The sequence below is a fragment of the Cydia splendana genome, chromosome 11 (assembly GCF_910591565.1).
Source record: "Cydia splendana chromosome 11, ilCydSple1.2, whole genome shotgun sequence".
NCBI classification, from domain to species: Eukaryota; Metazoa; Arthropoda; class Insecta; order Lepidoptera; family Tortricidae; genus Cydia; species Cydia splendana.
Genome location: NC_085970.1, coordinates 10,579,674 through 10,597,937, shown reverse-complemented (window position 1 = coordinate 10,597,937; position 18,264 = coordinate 10,579,674). Strand labels below are relative to the sequence as shown.

The following is an 18,264-nucleotide window of genomic DNA, read 5'->3' as shown; positions in this document are numbered from 1 at the left end:
TTTTTCAAACTATATCATGTTACATATCAAATGAAAGAGCTTATTGTAAGGATCTCAAATATATTTTTTTTATAATTTTCGAATAAACAGTTTAGAAGTTATTCAAGAAAATAGGCAAAAAATGACCATTCCCCCCCCCCCCCCCCTTATCTCCGAAACTACTAAGTCTTAAATTTTTAAAAAAATACATAAAATAGGTCTATACCTATAGATGACAGGAAAACCTATTAGAAATGTACAGTCAAGCGTGAGTCGGACTTAATTACAGTTTTTGATCCGACCCCTACGGATTTTTTAAAGAGATTTCACTCACGTTTCACATAAAAAATACATTGTTAACAGTGCCGGATTACTTAAGAGTAGTAGTTTTCTTAGAGTAATTGGTGATAATTTTCTGATAAGATAATCATTTTAAATATTTAACGGTCTTACCTACTTACGAGTAATTGTAAGGTCAAATTAAAAATAATGTTTAAAAAAATATGTTAAATTGAGAGCTAGCTCAAAGTTTTTTGTACTCGTCGACTTTAATGGTTGAATTAATAAAGACTTTGTAACCAATAAGCAAAACAAGCACGTGCTTACGGCACCACGTTCAGGGGGGGCACCAAAATGCCAGGTTGAAAAAGGTGAACAAATTTTAAAATTAGGGACAGACACATCGTTTTTACCACACGATTTTTTTAGCTGTCCAGAAGCTAATTTGCAAAAATAATGGCGCGTAATTCTTTGGGAAACAATCGGTAGCAGTAGAAGAGTCGTGATTACATGCATAGATTCGATTTCAACCCACTCTTTTGCGGTTCGGCGTTAGGTCTTATGCGAGGCCTTCTGCCTTACGGCAAAGTTGATCTTCTGCCTTAATTACACTTGGGCGTGGATGCAAATCCAAGCTTTCCTCTTTCGCAGCTGGGCCTACTGCCTTTCTCACACTTCGCCAATTCAATTCCAAGCTCTCTGCTTTCTTGCATATTTTATGCATGAAAACAACCTCGCTGAGACCCTTAAATATCGAGCCCTATGCGAAGCTAGGCTGATAGAAAACTGTCCCATCCCTTCTCTGTATGAAATCCTGGATTCGCGCCTGGTTGGGACTATAACTAAAATTGCGTTTTTATATCGAAAAATTTTCGCGCTCACTTCGCTCGCGTTTTCAATAACTTTATAAGGTATGATAAAGGTGACATTCGGGTGGCGACTGCAGCAACATTACTCTGTTGCAATGTTACTGCTGCAGTACTGTCAACTTCCGTGATAAAATGATGTGACTGATTTCCATACTAAAAGTAAAAATGTACAACTGTCTATCATATTGCGTTTTTATATCGAAAAATTTCCGCGCTCGCTTCGCTCGCGTTTCTATTACTTTCTAAGCTATGATAAAGGTGACATTGCAACATTACTGCTGCGGCACTGTCAATTTTCGTGATAAAATGATGTGACTGATTTCCATTCTCAGCTGTATTTAATGCGGCAATGAACTTCTCTCAATTTACCAAAAAATCAATGTAATCTTGATGACCCTAGGGAGAGGGGGCACCTAGAAATGCTTAGGGCATCAAAATATCTTAATCCGGCACTGATTGTTAAAAATTGTGTAATATACGGAACCCTTGGAACGCGAGTCCGACTCGCACTTGGCCGGTTTTAATATTTAACGCGCTAACTTCAACCGATAAAAAGCAGGCGGGCGCTCGATACAGTCGGCACAGGTCGCGACTCTTTCCATCAAATAAGCACTGTGTCGCGCAGTGCTTGGGCCGCTCTGCGCTTGCACCGATGACTCACCGATTGACACGGACGGCACAGAACCCGATCCGTTCCAACAACTGCACACTGTGTCGCACTGTGTTTGATTTGCTTTGTCGGTAATCACTAAATTTAACTTTTGATTCCTAGTTATTCGAAAGTTTAACGTCCTTTTTTTATAGTTTTTTCACAGATCAGTCACATTTTATACGGGGTACACATTAGTGTACCAGCATATAGGCGGCGGTAACTTTTAACACTTTTTTAGATTTTTATTTACGGAGACGGTCAAATGCAAGTTATCACGGTAGCTCGCGCGCGCGCTCTCTCATTGACATTGTTAACTGCTATATTCAGCATAAATCCGTTACTATAAGTATGTAACTTCAAATATTTTAGTTTAAATGCAAGTGTCAGTCACAAAGCTATCCATTTCCAACTGTAACCCATCGATTACCTATAATTGAAGTGACCGCACGTCGCGGATGTTCGTGAGGCGCACAATGCATTCCAAGTACTAACTTACTTCATCCATCATTCTGAACCCCTATCTATATACCTATACCTATAGGTAGTTCGTTTTTTTAGCATTAGAAAAAAGGTAAACAATCTTGACGTGTCTTTTTATTGAAAAACACTTTTGAAAAATAAGTCACGGCAAATATGTATCAATTATGAATCATATACGATTATTTACATTCTTTGGCTTTCATAAGTAATAGTTACTGATTTTTAAAACGCGTTTTTCTATTAAAAGACAGTCAAGATCGCGTAGTCTTTTTCTAATGCTAAAAAAAACGAACTATACATAGTCTAATAAAACATGGTCTTCCATTCCCAGAGTGACACGGGCCTACGTCACAACAACATGGCCGCTATATATAGCGCTATCGCATATTATCATATAGCGCTGTCGCATGATGACGTAGGCCCGTGTCAGTTAGGTGACCTAGAAAAGACGGGAATGGAGTACCAGGCGGAGTATATTATTATACCATGGAACTATAGTGTATGGAGGACTGTTGTCGTGTGCTAAATTTTTGAAAGATTTCTCAATTTCAACCAAAGGTTTAGTAGCCTAATTAGTACTAATATCACCCTAATAAAATTTTCAAAATATTTAGGTATTTATACATTGTTGTAACTGTAAAAACAAAATCTTTCTCTAGCGAATAGTTCCGACAATTGAAAACAAAGAGCAAAATCATCTCAGAATGGTAGTAAGTATGCTGTGAAAATATAAAATATTCCATCGAGATATCAAAGTTGCTGGAGATTTGTGTAATAAGGTACTCCTGAAGATATTTCTATAGTCTTACAAAGTCAAATCCTTCTGGATAAAGGTGTGGAGCGTCTTATAGCGGATAAATCACGACGGGAAAATAATAGATATAATATAATAGTACATTATTGTCGAGGCTCGGAAGTAGCTACTTGCAGGCTGAGGATTCGTTTTAAACGGACGACCTTGGGAGTCCGTTTAATTGAATCCGAAGCCAGCAAGTAGCCTTCCAGCCGAGTCATATATAGTGCTTTTCTCAAAAATGGTGCAAGAAATATAAATATCATAGAAATATTTTACAAAAGCAACGTTCTTACGTATATATTTACACAGAAAAAAGTAGAAACAATTGAAAAAATTAGCTATGCCGCCTTTTTATTTTTTTAATAAAAAAATAGAAGTGTATTTTTCTGCCGAAAATACGCCAACCTATTTGAGACAGCTAAATAGTCGCGGTACTAAAGTAATTATCTGTTTGGCTGTTTAATGGGCCTGTGCCTTCATTTGATATGGCCATTTTAACTTTTAAAAAGTTTGGAACTCGACAAATAATGGAATTTGTATGCAACATTACAGTCCCAAAATCGAGACTGCAATGTTTTTAACTTTTTAATTTTTGACTGACCATAAACTACGCGCTTCGCGACCTATTTTTTAAACGGCAAAGTCGACTATGCCGTCCATTTTTGAGAAAAATTAGTTTGTTTCCTTCACTACATTACAGTGGTTTCTATATGTATAGTGTGTGTTCCTGATTGGAGGGTAGATTTAGGTAGCTTAATATTGTGATATTAAAATTTGTAACGCTCGACCTATCCTAGTTCCCTCCTGGTTGCACACTAAAATTGCATTATCGTGAATTTAAGAATGGTGAACATATTTAGATCTGCTCGCTTAAGCGGTTTTCCGAATACGCTTGGGGGTAACCACTAACCACTAACCAAGTAGGTACTTACGATGCCGTCTAAACATATCGCAAAGGATTGAACAAATATGAATGTGATGGATTCGTATTAGATTGATTATATTGTAAGTATTGCTTTTAAATATAAGTTCACTTACAGTAAATACATTTTAGATTTTGGCTTCTTTATTTCATTATTATGTAATTACCTCAAAGTTTAACTCGAAGATAACTTGTTGTAATTACAATTTTCTGTTAGTCTGTTCGGGAAGAGAGGAGTCGTGAAATGTATTGGGATACAATCCACGAGTCTTCTCTTTCCGCACAGACCTTACTATGTTTTAGTGTCTTTTTATTTACACTAAGCACATATTCATATTATATACGTACTTTAAACTCTATCTACAATTTTTAAATTGCATTCTGGGAACGAGATCGATTGATTTGTTTAACTTATTTACACAAGTGTATCTCTTTATCCACCTCCAATGTTGCATCATCAGTGTGTATTATGTGACAAATACATTATAAATAACAACTGATGACAGTGACCATGTACGAGTATATATTAATGGTGTGTTTGACGTGTCACAAGTACATTGTCACTTGTAATGCCACACCGCAGGCATGCTAGATATTACATTCTAGTTGCGACAACATTGCTGCATGCTGTGCGGATATTATCCTGGACATTTCCAGCAGTCGTGCAGTCGCTTGCAAAGATACGTTGCGTTCAGGCTCCTTTCTAAGAAAATCTTGGTAATTGCTTTGGTAATCTTAAATTACTCGTACCCATGTAGGTATGCGTTTTTTTATTCCGTTTTAATGAGAAGAAATCTCCGTAATGAAATTTGAACGTGGAGTCATCGAGAAGCCAAGTCGCCATGGAAATTACCAATGGGAGGCGTAAGGGAAAGCTACCGCGCTCACATAGTGATTATAAATATTAGTGAAATGTAAGGCAACCACCAAAATTCCTATCTTTCCCTTCCCTTTGTATCAAACAACATAAGCCTGCTGGGGGCCCAATGGGGGCACTCCAAGAGAGTGTTGGGTACGTGACGTAATTTATTAACACTTCTAACAAAGCTATGAAGCCAATATTTGGCGAGATAACGTTAACTTAGCTTTAAACTCAACGGTACTTAATACTGATTTCTCCAGGTTATTAAGGTAGCTGGCATATAGTTACGTCACGTCTTTGAGAAAGTAGACCTTTATGTGAAATGTCCCAATGGCTGGCGACGCTCTTGCAAGACACCCGGAGACGTCGACGTCCCCGCCGACACTGCGGCCACCTCCCAACAAAGACGGATAATCCCGTCTTTCCGGTGGATCTTCTTTGTGATTGCAAACTGGGACTTTACTTCGCAAATAAAGAAACTAAAGGTAAAGTCGGGATTACTTTGATGCCAAATATTGTTCACTTTGTTCGGTTTAAGCCAATGTCTCCTTTGTGCGCCTTAGTTTCCATGGCAAATCGTGCCGCTGGTAACTAAATTCATCTTACTATTATACATTACTTTACTGTTGCTTTTCGGTGAAGGAAAACATCGTGAGGAAACCGAACTAATCTCAATAAGGCTAGTTTCCCCTCTGGGTTGGAAGGTCAGATGGCAGTCGCTTTCGTAAAAACTAGTGCCTACGTCAAATCATGGGATTAGTTGTCAAGCGGACCCTAGGCTCCCATGAGCCGTGGCAAAATGCCGAAATAACGCGAGGAAGAAGGAGACTATTGAACATTACTTAACTATTGAAACTTGAATAGAAGGCAAGCAGATTTCATCGTGATTAAATTTGGAGCAACCTAAATAAAATAAACTAGTGGCTCAGTGAGCTGTTTACAGTAGCAACACCGTCCTAAACATCATAGCTAATAAGCTAGATTATTCTCTGTAATAGGTTACTAACATAAATGATAAGCAATAATAACTAAAAAAAAATTGGACTATTATGATGTCTTTAATAAAAAAAATATTTAAGTTAGCATCGCGAGTTTTTGGTACGAATGCCAAAAAAAACGCCTTCAATTTTTATACGAGCGATCCAAACCTTGGAGCCTCAATTCTTACAAGTAAGTTTTGCTTGTCTGTTAGGCAAAAATGTAAAAAAAAAACATTGAATACAACACGTCAAAATTCCGACTTCCCATTTATTATCCAATACCATTAATACCACTATTCGACGAGTCATACCAGTTAAGCCATTTTCTCCAGGCAACCCGTTTCTTCCCGTTATTCTTCATTGAGAACAACTTCATTAAGGGGTTGTAGTGGTGCAGCAGAGTAATGATGGCACGTAATTTTTCTGTAAACAAAAATATATTAGCGACGACCGGTCTAGCCTAGTGGGTAATAGTGACCCTGCCTGCAAAGCCGGTGGTCCTGGGTTCGAATCCCGGTAAGGGCATTTATTTGTGTGATGAACACAAATATTTGTTCCTGAGTCATGGGTGTTTTCTATCATTTCTATGTATATCAGTAGGTATGTAATTATCTATGTAAGTATGTATATCGTCGCCTAGCACCCATAGTACAAGCTTTGCTTAGTTTGGGGCTAGGTTGATCTGTGTAAGATGTCCCCCTAATATTTATTTATTTTATTTTATTTATTTTATTAGCACAGAATAAGTGATAAGTAGTATACTGGAAACTCAAGGGAAACGCTAAAAATTTCGTTTTAAGGAGATTTCGTCTCATGGAGTGCATCAGTACAGTGCAATCGACTTAAGGGAAGTTCTAATAAGTTTTTGTTCGTTTTAATGATGTTTCGAGTTACTGAAGGAAAAAGTAAGAAAAATTTGAATTAGAGAAGTAATTCTACAAACGGGTGAAGTACAATTTTTACAGAGGTTAAATTTCTTTTTTCGAGTTATAAAGCTGAAAATTCAACTGGACAATCGTGAAGAGGTTCGTTGTTTACATCGGCTTAATGAGGTTAAATATTTCGAGTTATGGAGGTTTTCAATTTAAGGGAGGCTTTTATTTCATGATAATGAGGATTTCGCCTGATCGGGGTTCGAGTTATCCAGGTTCCACTGTATAACAGACGCGCTTCACCCCGCCCCAAATAGGATTATAAGTACTTCACTCGCCGCACTAGATTGACAGAATCTCAGTTCGGTTAGCAACACGATGACGGAACGTTCGAAATGCGTGTGTGTGTGTGTTGTGCCAAGTATGCCGCTTGCCTTGTACGCCGAAAAATACGTATTTTAGCAATGTCCGGTAATACCGAAAGTCAGGTAATTCCATCCTATTAGAAACGGAACCTATCTGACAATCTACAGTATTGAATTCTATTATTAATTTATTATGCCATTATTCCTGTTGCCATCGGTAACAACCAAGGCTCGGAACCGGGTTTCTTCAAAGACCCGAAATAAACCAATATTTTTTATTATTTTATGCTCTTTACGAAGGACTTAATCATGTATTTAGGTAACAACTTCGTGTTATTAGATTGCTCCGTTAAAAATGGAATAATAAAACAAAGAACGGAGAAGAAAGTAATAATACCGGTATTTTTTGTATGAAGAAAATACCGGTTTCGAGCCTTGGTAAGAAATTAACAACGCAGCCATGAAATTAAAACGTTACCGATCACTAGCTGTTGGTCAATACATATATGTACTCATATGTATGATATTTTTTCTCAAATACAGTTTTAAAGACCGAAATGTTTTTACCTTTATCAATTTTTCTTGGTTTGCCAGTTTTGCGACCACGACCTCGACTACGATACATATTGTAAACGCCAACATTGCTATTGCTAATGCCATTTTTGTCATCTAAATCATCATCGTTAATATAATTGTCGATAAAAAGGCCGCTTTCAGGCATATAATACACATCTTGGCCTACGTATATTTTGATCATGCCATCACCATCGTTACTGTCATCTCTGGCTCTGAAAATGCCATAGTCGTCATTGTAAATATCATCATTGTTTCTGTAATATTTGCCTTTATGAACGGCGTCAAGGATGTCATCGTAATTGTTAATGTCCTCGTCGAAAATGGTCCTATCATGATCGTCATGATCTGCGTTCGAACCGGTAATAATCTGAAAATTATTTAAAAATATTTAAGGGTAAACTACACACTAGTTGGCTCCGAAAAGTACCAGTAATTGGTGTCTATTTTTGTAAAAAAGTCACCACTGCTGGCTGGTGCTAAAATGTGAGTTTAGAGCACGCCGGCTGCGGGTGTGTAGACGGGGCACGTGCGTGTGCGCTAAAATGTTGGAGCCGCGCACGCACACGTTACGCAAGCGGTGTGCCGTCTCTCATGAGGTTCTGTAATTTAGATACTTATTACCTTAACTAGTTTTTTTTTATTAGTTCTTACTTAAATAATATGTTAGAATAGAGTCCAAAGTAACAATTAAAATAATATATTCGGTATCAAACCGTATGGTAGATATAAAAACGCAAAATTAAACACATTAAAGGTAAGGTCAAACTCTTAGGGCCACTAGCACCATCCCACTAACCCGAGGTTAACGGGTTAAACCTGGAGTTACCATGGTTACTAGTACAATTTGACATTGAGTTAACAGTTTAACCGGTTTACCCCGGGTGAGTGGGATGGTGCATGTGGCGATTACTGAAGTGGTTTTATTTAATGTTTTTTAGAGTCGTAGAAATTAAGTCATAAGTCGATATTACCAACTCCATACTATATATGTCGCAGTCAAAAGTGTGAACTGGTCAAAAGAACTTTTAACCGACAAAAACAGGCAAAACTGCTTTTGACTGAGCATGTTGGTCAAAAGTAGTTTTACCTGAAAATCATTGGTTAATAGTAATTGTGACTGTTACTAGTGTTACTATCAGTCAAAAGTACTCGCAGAAATAGGTAGGTTAGGGTTATTTTTTTTTTGCTACGCCCTAAAAACGAAACTGTTGCCAGAGATAGGTAGGTTAGGGTTATTTTGTTTTTGCTACGCCCTAAAAACGAAACTGCTGCCAGAAATAGGTATGATTTTCAGGTAAAACTACTTTTGACCAACATGCTCAGTCAAAAGCAGTTTTGCCTGTTTTTGTCGGTTAAAAGTTCTTTTGACCAGTTCACACTTTTGACTGCAACATAATTATATAAATTTCAAAATCTTAAAAAAAAACTTACCATGAGAGCAACCATGCTGCAAAAGCAGCGAGAGACAGCCATGGTTCCGATAAAAACTTACATTTCAGACTGAAGGAACGGTAAGCGTACGTAATTTTATGAGGCCAGCCAGCGCCGTAACGAATTAAAACATTAATTCTATTAAATCATTATGTATAAAAATTAAAGTGTGTACAATAAAACACAATTCATTAGTACGTTCACGAACAAGTTTTTTTTATTAATGGTTATTTGAAAAACATGATCCGAGTGAGCTCGGATAAATAGAAATAGTTATCTGGTTAGGATGTTCTTTGGAAAACAGTCATTTCTAATTAATAACACTGCGAACAGATTGTTCTCAAGTCAAGTAGAAAGTGGTGTGCTTACTAGGTAGTCATAGTCAATAGTTAGAGCACGGTATATAGTTGAATGCTATTTATAATACAAATCTTTGATTTAATAAAAAGTCGACTTTTTCATTTTTACGCGTTTCAAGTTTGCAACTCGAGAACTGAGCGGTTAATGGCTCAAATGCGATACCTAATTGAGTAGGTATGGTCAATGAGCGTGACAAATCGGTTTGCCATGAAATCAGAGGGCCTCGCGAACATTCAGATAAACTCTGGAATGAAATTATCGCCTGCGTTATTGTCGGACCGACCTTCAAGAAAATAACGTAGGTATATCTTAAAGGCCGGCAATGTACTTGCGACCCCTATGCTATTACAGAAACGGTATCATGGTCGCATTTTTATCACCTGTCATGCCATGCGTCACTTTTGCACTTGCATATTTGTTAGAACGTGACAGGCATGGTGACAAATGATAAGGAGCCGACCATCTTAGCCCTACAGGTGTCCATGAGCGACGATTATTTATCATCAATTCATCAGGGGATTCATCTACCCGTTTGCCTCTAGGTATATCATAAAAAAAACACCGAAAATCGAACGTGCATCAATCTCTGAATACCGCTTAGGTACTGATTCCAGAAAAATCGTATAGCATGTTGCAATAACATTAGTAAACCATAATATTACCTACTTTAATTGCGGATTTCAATTTCACTGTATAAATTGTAAAAGGACTAAACATGAATTGTAAGTTGGTTATGACTGATTTGACGCAAATCGTGTTAGTTGGTTTGTGTTAAAGTTTGAGTCTAAAATTAAAGATCACGACTCGTTTCAACGAGAATCTGAGCGTTTAGGTACAAAAATACAAATTGCAACGTGATTTGCCTCTCTTATCTTATCTTGTATTTGAAGTAATTTTTGCTTGACATACCTTAACTTTTTTTTTATTCTTAGTATATGAAATTTATTTCAGTTTATACCTTAACTCCACGGCCGATTCGGCCACGGCAACTGGCCGGTTGGAAATAAAAAACTAAGGGTTTCGCCATCTTTTGTTTTTTTCTTCGTAAATTTTTCCTTTGGAAATGTTGTCGGATATAGCACAATTCTGTAATTATTATTTTAATGCGACTGTATGGTTATAATTAGTGATAAAGTTTAATACTAGGGCTGCCACTAATGCAGGTAAAGTTTGTATAATTGTATATATAGCATTAAGTTTAGGTTTATGTTGAAATTAAACCTAATCCAAGTCTTATTTGTACGAAATGTACGTCACTGGTTCTCGTAACGGAATAAGGCTCGGGTTAGGTTTCGACTACAAGTCTAAGAACGTACGATTGTTCCAGCCCTTCCTTCTACCTTTAAATTGAAGAGCTACTTATTACTGTTGCTGCTTATTATTTGGACGTTTGCTGCTGAAGCTTTTCTTTACCCACGGACCTCGCTGAGCCTGCGTTGCCGATGCTGATTCCCGCACCCGCGGCCTAAGTTGATCGTACGGTTCGACAAAGAATGGGATTCAAGAACGTTAAGGCCAGTGACGATATTTTATTGGTTTAGATTCAAGTACTGACAGAAACTAGTGGCTCTGTGAGCTGTAGACCTCGCGAGCAGAGCTTTAAATAACATGGTGCTAAGAGCTTTAAATATAGTAAATCAAAAAAAAAACAATACGAAATTTATGTGTAAAAAAAAATACAAAAAGTTATAATATCCCAGCATACAATTACTAGGAATCGAACCCAGACCCTCTGTGCAAACAGAAAAAGCGAACGTTTACAAACTGAGCCAAATAGTTCTTAGACGGGTTGACGAAATTTAGCTACTCCTTCTCAAATTAAAATTAGTTAAAATTAAATATCTCAATACCTCCGAAACCAGCGAAATAAATTTTCTGAATTTTAGGCCATTTAATCTATAAACATATCTCAAAAAGAAAACACTCGTATGGTACCGATACCACTATTTGTTTAGGCGCGAGCTATCACAACTCCGCCATTTTAAAAAAATTCAAAAAACCGGACGGACAAAAAAAAATTATTTAGACATAGAATCCAGTCACAAAATTTCACGAGATTCGGTTAAGAATTGCGACTTGTAGAGGAGAACATCCGGACATACAAAAGCAAAATGCTCCAGTCGAAACGTAGACCTTCGCTACGCTCCGGTCAATTAGTTTATTTTATTGTACATATTTTCATATTATATTATTTACTATAAAGAACCTAGTTTTCATTTACCGCTCTAGCTAGCCGGTTACATTAAAAAACAAAAGATGGCGAAACCCTTAGTTTTTTATTTCCAACCGGCCAGTGCGCGCGGTGGCTGTACATGCAGGTTTGCCATGTTACAAACTCCGTTGCTGTCTCTACGGAAGTAGGTACAGTCACCAGCAGTAATATGTTACACAACGAAGGCAGCAAAAATATCTGACTTGATGTTATTTGTATATAGCACAGTAAGAGCGCGTCACAAATTTTTGCGGCCTTCACACTTCTACACAAGTAGGTACCAAACATATTATTGCAGGTGGCTGTACGTATGGTAGCTGAGCTGAGGTTAAGAGGATAATGGATGAACGCTTCCCAAACGTAGTCCCCTTTTTCCCCTCTGGATAATACATTATGGAAAGCGCAGCGCGAAACCACCTTTCCATACAAACTTAGTCCCCACACCATTTTCTTGAAGGGTGGTTCACGTTTGTATGGGAAACATTCAAACTCTAGCTAGAAGAAGCGGCACCCTCTCATTTTGTTACACTTATTATGTTGACTAAATATGCCAAGTTTTGTAATCTTATCTCAACTACAAGGGGGTGCTCAAACACTTTGAAATTTTTCAAATTTGTATAAAATCCAAAAAAAACAAGTTATTATTTTTTTGAGTTTTATGTAAGTAGTAGTTTTCACATTATTTGAAAGTGTGATTAAAAAGTTTTTTGGTGAAAAAACATTTTTATTTCTATTTTTTTATGATTTTTTTAGGTGAAATTCTAAAAATCTTACTTTTGAAAAATAAAAAAAAATAGAAATAAAAATGTTTTTCTACTTAAAAACTTATAAATCACATGTGCAAATAATGTGAAAACAGATACTTAAATAAAATTCTGAATAATAATTATATACTTGTTTTTTTTTGGTTTTCATACAACATACAAAATTTTCAAAGTGGTTGAGCACCCCCTTGTAGTTGAGATAAAATTACGAAACTTGGTGTATTTTATCAGCATAATAAGTGTAACAAAATAAGGGGGTGCCCCGTCGGAAAATAAAAAAAAATGTTTTTTGAACCACCCTATTCTTGAAATTAGTAAAATACATATTAACACTATTAAAAATCGTTTTAATTGATAATAGACCTTACTGTAAAGACATAACATCCATCAAAGGTCCCTTAAGATGCCTGTTATGGAGGCTGCATCTAGGCTGGGTGACTCTGACACCGGAAGCTTTTAGCTAGATGAGATATCCGGAAGATTACGGCGGCCATCTTGTTTCCGGAGAATTTAATGTAATATTTAATACACTGAGATTAAGTACGAAAAACATCTTGGGTAAACTTAATAAATAACGTTAAGTTGCGTTGAAAATTCTCGCGATTTGAGGCCTATTTTGTGCAATGGGTGCAATTTAACTAGCCCTGTTAGAACCTATGTAAGTTTGTTAGTGTGGGTCAAATCTTGGAAGCTAAATTTGACCCACATCCCGATTTCCGATTGAACTGGAAATTTGCATACATAATGTAAGTCGGATGACAAAGCAATATTATGGTATCATTAAGCTGCTCTGATGATGGAGACAGGTGGCCATGCTGGAGACGGAATAGTCCCTATGACGGAATTAGTCACATTGACCTTACCAAAAACTAAATTTTGCCAATAACACTTTTATTAAGCCTAATTGACTTTATCGCCATACGATTAAATAAGTAAATACATAAAAAATTCAGACCAATAACACCAAACAAAACATGCACGTTTCCACGGTTTTAAAACTGAAATATCTTCTATTTCTAAACCAATCAAAGCTTTTTGCGCTGTGATTAATTAAAACTCATAGAAAACTATTTTATTTTTCGATGTTAGATATCTTGTCGGTACCCAAATTTTGGAGCACGTTTTGAGCGTTACCTTTTTTTTTCATTCATTTATTAACACAAAATATTTATATACATTCAAAGAATTATGACAACGAACAAAGCCCCCTGAGGCTTAACTGCCGCTGTCATCGCTCTTAATTACTCTTAATTATTATATTAAACTATGGAGTATTTCATTTCACGAAGTCGGCAATCATTACTCAAGTCATCAATCATTTACAATAGCTATTTCTTAATAAGTACCTTTCTAAACGAATGAAACCAAAAAAATATCCTCCTAAGGCCCAAGGTGCTACCTATAGTAGGTACTTATTCAGTTCAATGAATTTTAAATCATATTCGATTGGAACAGAGTTGCTTTTGCTTTGTTTCGTTCAGTGTTTGAACAACGCAAAATCAATTCTATTTCCTACATTGTAGGTTCAAAATTTCTGATTTGATAGCTGTTAGTCCAAATTGTAATTCGTCCAAGTAGCGATTTGTCCATTACGTGGTTCGTCAAGTATCATTTACGCCGTTCGCCCATATCGCGATTCGTCCAAGTCGCCATTTGTCCAAAACTTAGTTCGTCAACTACGTGGTTCGTCAAGTATCATTTACGCCGTTCGTCCATATCGCGATTCGTCCAAGTCGCTATTTGTCCATTTTGTTTCTGCCGCAGTGGAAATGGAGCCTAATTAAACCCATTTGTAAATTATATATAAAAATATATATACATACAAGCTACAAAATAATTGAATGTATATATATTTTTTATATAATATTTTCTTACTACTGAGGTGAAAAATTGTATGTGTAACACGAGAGCAAAGTTATTTTACATCTCGTGTTTTTGTGTCCCTCACTACGCTCAAGATTCTAAATGAGAATCACTCGCTTCGCTCGTGATTCAATGATAGAATCTTTCGCTTACTCGGGACTCAAAATAAACACTCGCAAGAAAAACCAACTTTCCTCTCTTGTTGCACAAATAACTATTTACGCACCTTTCCCGCACCTATATACAGGATGTATTTTGACGTAAAGCGTGTTGGACGTAATGCGTGTTGGACGAAAAGTGTGTTGGACGTAATGCGTGTTGGACGAAAAGCGTGTTGGCCTAAAAGCGTGTTGGGCGAAAAGCGTGTTGGCCTAAAAGCGTGTTGGACGAAAAGCGTGTTGGGCGAAAAGCGTACTTAAATTCATTTGGACGAATCGCGTTTCGGACCAACAGCTATCAAATCAAATTTCTGTGGCCAATTTTGCATTTTTCATTTGTATGGCTGGGCCTTAGGAGGATAAAATAGTCTGGAAAACCAATTATGTCAGTAGAAAAATGCGGCCAATTAAAAAAAAAGAATGCGCAGACTCGATGTTCCATAAAAAAAATTGAGTTTCGCCTTTTTCTACTGACGAATTGATTTGCCACTTGCCAGACACACCTATTTTTATTGTGATCTTGCGACCACACACTGCGTACACAGTAAAAAATTAATAATGAAGTTGCTTTCAATGATGCCAGATTTTAAGATAATTAAGTTAAGAGGAAAGGTGACGACCGCTTCTCCATACAAACGTAGTCCCCATTTTCTTCTCTGGATATTGACGTTATGGAAAATATTTTTATCTAATACCTTTAAACGAGCAATTCTTGTTTATTTATTTATATATATATACATATATTTCGGGGATCTCGGAAACGATTTCGATGAAATTTGCTATATGGGGGTTTTCGGGGGCGATAAATTGATCTAGCTAGGTCTTATCTCTGGGAAAACGCGCATTTTTAGAAGTTTATTATTATTATGTCTTTCCCATCACGGAACAATGGTGTTCCGGACCTTTGGGAGGCGTGCGCGGAGCCGAAGCCAACACGTAGATGCCCTTTTGACACTTTAATGAAATGTAAGGGGTACACCGAGCGGATGCTGCCCTTGCCCGTGTCATGGGACGCACGCAGAGGCAGCACCCGCCAGGGTGTAAGGGCTATTGAGAGTTGATGGAATCTAAAATGAACTAGGTTATTGGGTGAAAGCGATGGACTAAGTACTGAGCTATGGGGTAAAAAACCGGACGCCTGCCTAATAAAACGGTATGCAATTTTATTTCCGGCAGACGGTGACTCGCCCTCACAAGATGGGCCCCCACAAAAAGCGACATCTAGGATGGCTCAAGGGCAACACCGGTGTGAGCGGCTCAGGGGTGTCGAGAGGTGTGCGCCGCTTTTTACCCAGTGGCTGTTAACAGCCTGGAGCTTATAGCTCTAACGACTCCACTCTGGCCGGCCGGCTAAGGCAAGCCAGAGGCAGAGAATCCTGTCCCACCCACCCTCCTTGCGGGTAACAGAACTCCCCAGGAGCACTCGGGTACGTGAGGTCGCTAATCCCCAACAGCTCGCCACAAGCTGCCCTGCGTTGACTGATTGCACTGGTAAAACCAGCGGGCGATGGGGTCGTCACATCCCTACGCCTATTATTATTATTATTATTTTTGAGTTTTTATATGTTTTTCGAGCAAAGCTAGGTCTCTCAGATATTATTATTTGATGTAAATTAACCATACCTATGCCCCTACGTTTGACTTTTTCGATTATTTGATTATTGTAAAAATTAAGAACGAAAAACAGCTTTCATACAAGTTTTTTTATGCTCCTAACTCTTATAATAAATAAAAATTCTAAAAAACAAACGTAGGGGGCTGTAGTTGATATACCTACAGCAAATTGTATCAAAATATTTCCAATAATGTTAATATCCAGAGAGGAAAATGAGGACTACGTTTGTACGAAAAGGCGAATTCGCACGGGTCCTCCACTTTCGCCTTAAGAGTCTCTCTTTCTAGCTTCTAGCAACAAAATAAAAGTGTAGCCAGTGTAGAAGCCCCTTTATAGGTCCTGCGAAGTTTTACTGGCATTCTCTTGAGAAAGACAACCGCCGGTATACATTATTTATTAATATATCTGCAGGCACGGGTAAGAAGGCTTTGTTCGAGCTTCTATCCGGTTAACCGGCATTCATTTGTTTTTTGTAAGAGCACGAATTAGGGTAACATTCCATTTCTACCGCAGCTGCACTACTAGTACGAACGCGTCAGTGTTATTGTCAATTTCCATAGTAAAATGAATGGTAGTGCTGCTGTCGTTGGAAATGGACTATCACCTTTAACCTAAGATACTGTAACTTTTAAAACCTATACCTTTGTAAACTTATATCCGATTGTACTTGGTACTAAATTATTGTATGGTCGTCTGTATTACATTTACCTACTTGTAGAGTATCGAAACTAATTTTGGATGTAGGTTAATATCCACTTGCAAGATTTTATTACATTGTTACAAGTGAAGATAATTAATTAATAAGTGTATTACGAAACGATTTCGAGGATAGGTATTTTTTGCTAGATAATTTAATAATTATGTATGTATTAGGTATACCAAAAAGAAAAGTGAAATTACATATTAAAAATAAAACACTGATTATAATAATTGTTTTAAGTCATAGCTTAAAACGATTTGTCCCAGACAACTTTCGGATTTTACAAATACGTAATTATACATAGGCGTGTAAGATAGCTACAGGTAATGTGATTTTGCTTTTTAAAGTTGGAAAGTGATATAGCACACCTTAGGTATATTAAATCCAATGTTAAAATTATTTTTTGGGCGTTAATTCTAGTTCCACAGAGGTACAGGCAAAATTGCAATCGTCGCTGTAAAGATATGATTTGTAAATAAAATTTCCATAGAAAAAACTTCCACCAAAATAGCTGGTTAATAATTGTGTAATGTTCAGTTCGCTCACGTACTGTCCCTGTAAAATAAAATAAAATTAGACCCTACATTAAATAAACAGTGGACCATATTATAAAAGGTACTTAAACTGAAAAACGTAATTCAAGACCAAAAAAAGTAAGATAATGTTGCCATTGCAATAATTTATTTGTAAAATAGTAAATTCCTTTTGATGAATAATCACGCCAAGATAATTTATTTATTGGTAATTTTACTCCTACGATTTAAAAAAGTACTTTTATTTACTTATTTTTACATAAATACAAGACGCGCTAGTAAAAAGTGGCAACATTGTCTTACTTTTTTTGGTCTTGAATTACGTTTTGCAGTATAGTGTAGGCGATGGTAGGTATCCTGTTTTCTATAGCCAGTCAAACAACTTTGTCAGTAGAAAAAGGCGCGAAATTCATATTTTCCTTGGACCTATTACCCTTCGCGCTTACATTTTTTTTAATATGCCGTTTTTTCTCCTACAGTGGAATACGTTTATTATGACTGCGCTTATACTGACCAACCGCTTACTATGACGTAATTACTGTGCGAAGTCTGGTTTTCATATAAAATTCTTTGTGACAAAGTCGGATAAAATGACTTCTCTTATAGTGACAAATCGCTTACTATGACCTATAAAATTATAAATCCTATTTTTATGAAATTATGTCCGGTTATACTGACACATTCGCTGGTTTTCGTGGCCATCCCCACGGGCCACGTCTCTCTCTGTGAGGACGTTTGGTGCGTGCGGTGTTTTAGTTTTGATTCTCAGTGATAAGTTGATAATTAGTACAAGGTTAATAAAATTCATCTCTGACAGAGGATTTAGAAATTAACTTGGAATAATAACAAAAATAAGAAGTTAATCAACTATGCTTTACTTATATGAAATCCGCTTATTATGACGGATTTGTCACTTCCCTTCGATGTCATTATAATTAAGGAAATCATTCAATAACTAAGGAAATCATTTTCAAATGCAGAATTGCAGATTGACAT

At 36.8% G+C, this 18,264-nt stretch overlaps 3 long non-coding RNA genes across 4 annotated transcripts; 1 reads left to right on the top strand and 2 right to left on the bottom strand.

The window, feature by feature from the left end:
• Positions 1-6,053: 6,053 nt before the first annotated feature.
• On the bottom strand, positions 6,054-9,552 carry LOC134794975 (uncharacterized). Of its 2 annotated transcripts, XR_010144735.1 has the most exons (4): positions 9,433-9,552; positions 9,064-9,201; positions 7,624-7,999; positions 6,054-6,242 (listed from the first exon to the last, which is right to left on the bottom strand). It is a non-coding gene; the product is annotated as an uncharacterized LOC134794975 (long non-coding RNA). The 2 variants fall into 2 exon arrangements; XR_010144734.1 differs by lacking the exon at positions 9,433-9,552 and having other exon boundaries at positions 9,064-9,213.
• Positions 9,553-9,705: 153 nt separating this feature from the next.
• On the top strand, positions 9,706-14,473 carry LOC134794987 (uncharacterized). Its single transcript, XR_010144746.1, has 2 exons — positions 9,706-9,899; positions 13,051-14,473. It is a non-coding gene; the product is annotated as an uncharacterized LOC134794987 (long non-coding RNA).
• LOC134794978 (uncharacterized) lies at positions 14,369-15,973 on the bottom strand. The gene is made up of 2 exons (XR_010144737.1): positions 15,831-15,973; positions 14,369-15,409 (listed from the first exon to the last, which is right to left on the bottom strand). It is a non-coding gene; the product is annotated as an uncharacterized LOC134794978 (long non-coding RNA).
• Between the last annotated feature and the right edge of the window lie 2,291 nt (positions 15,974-18,264).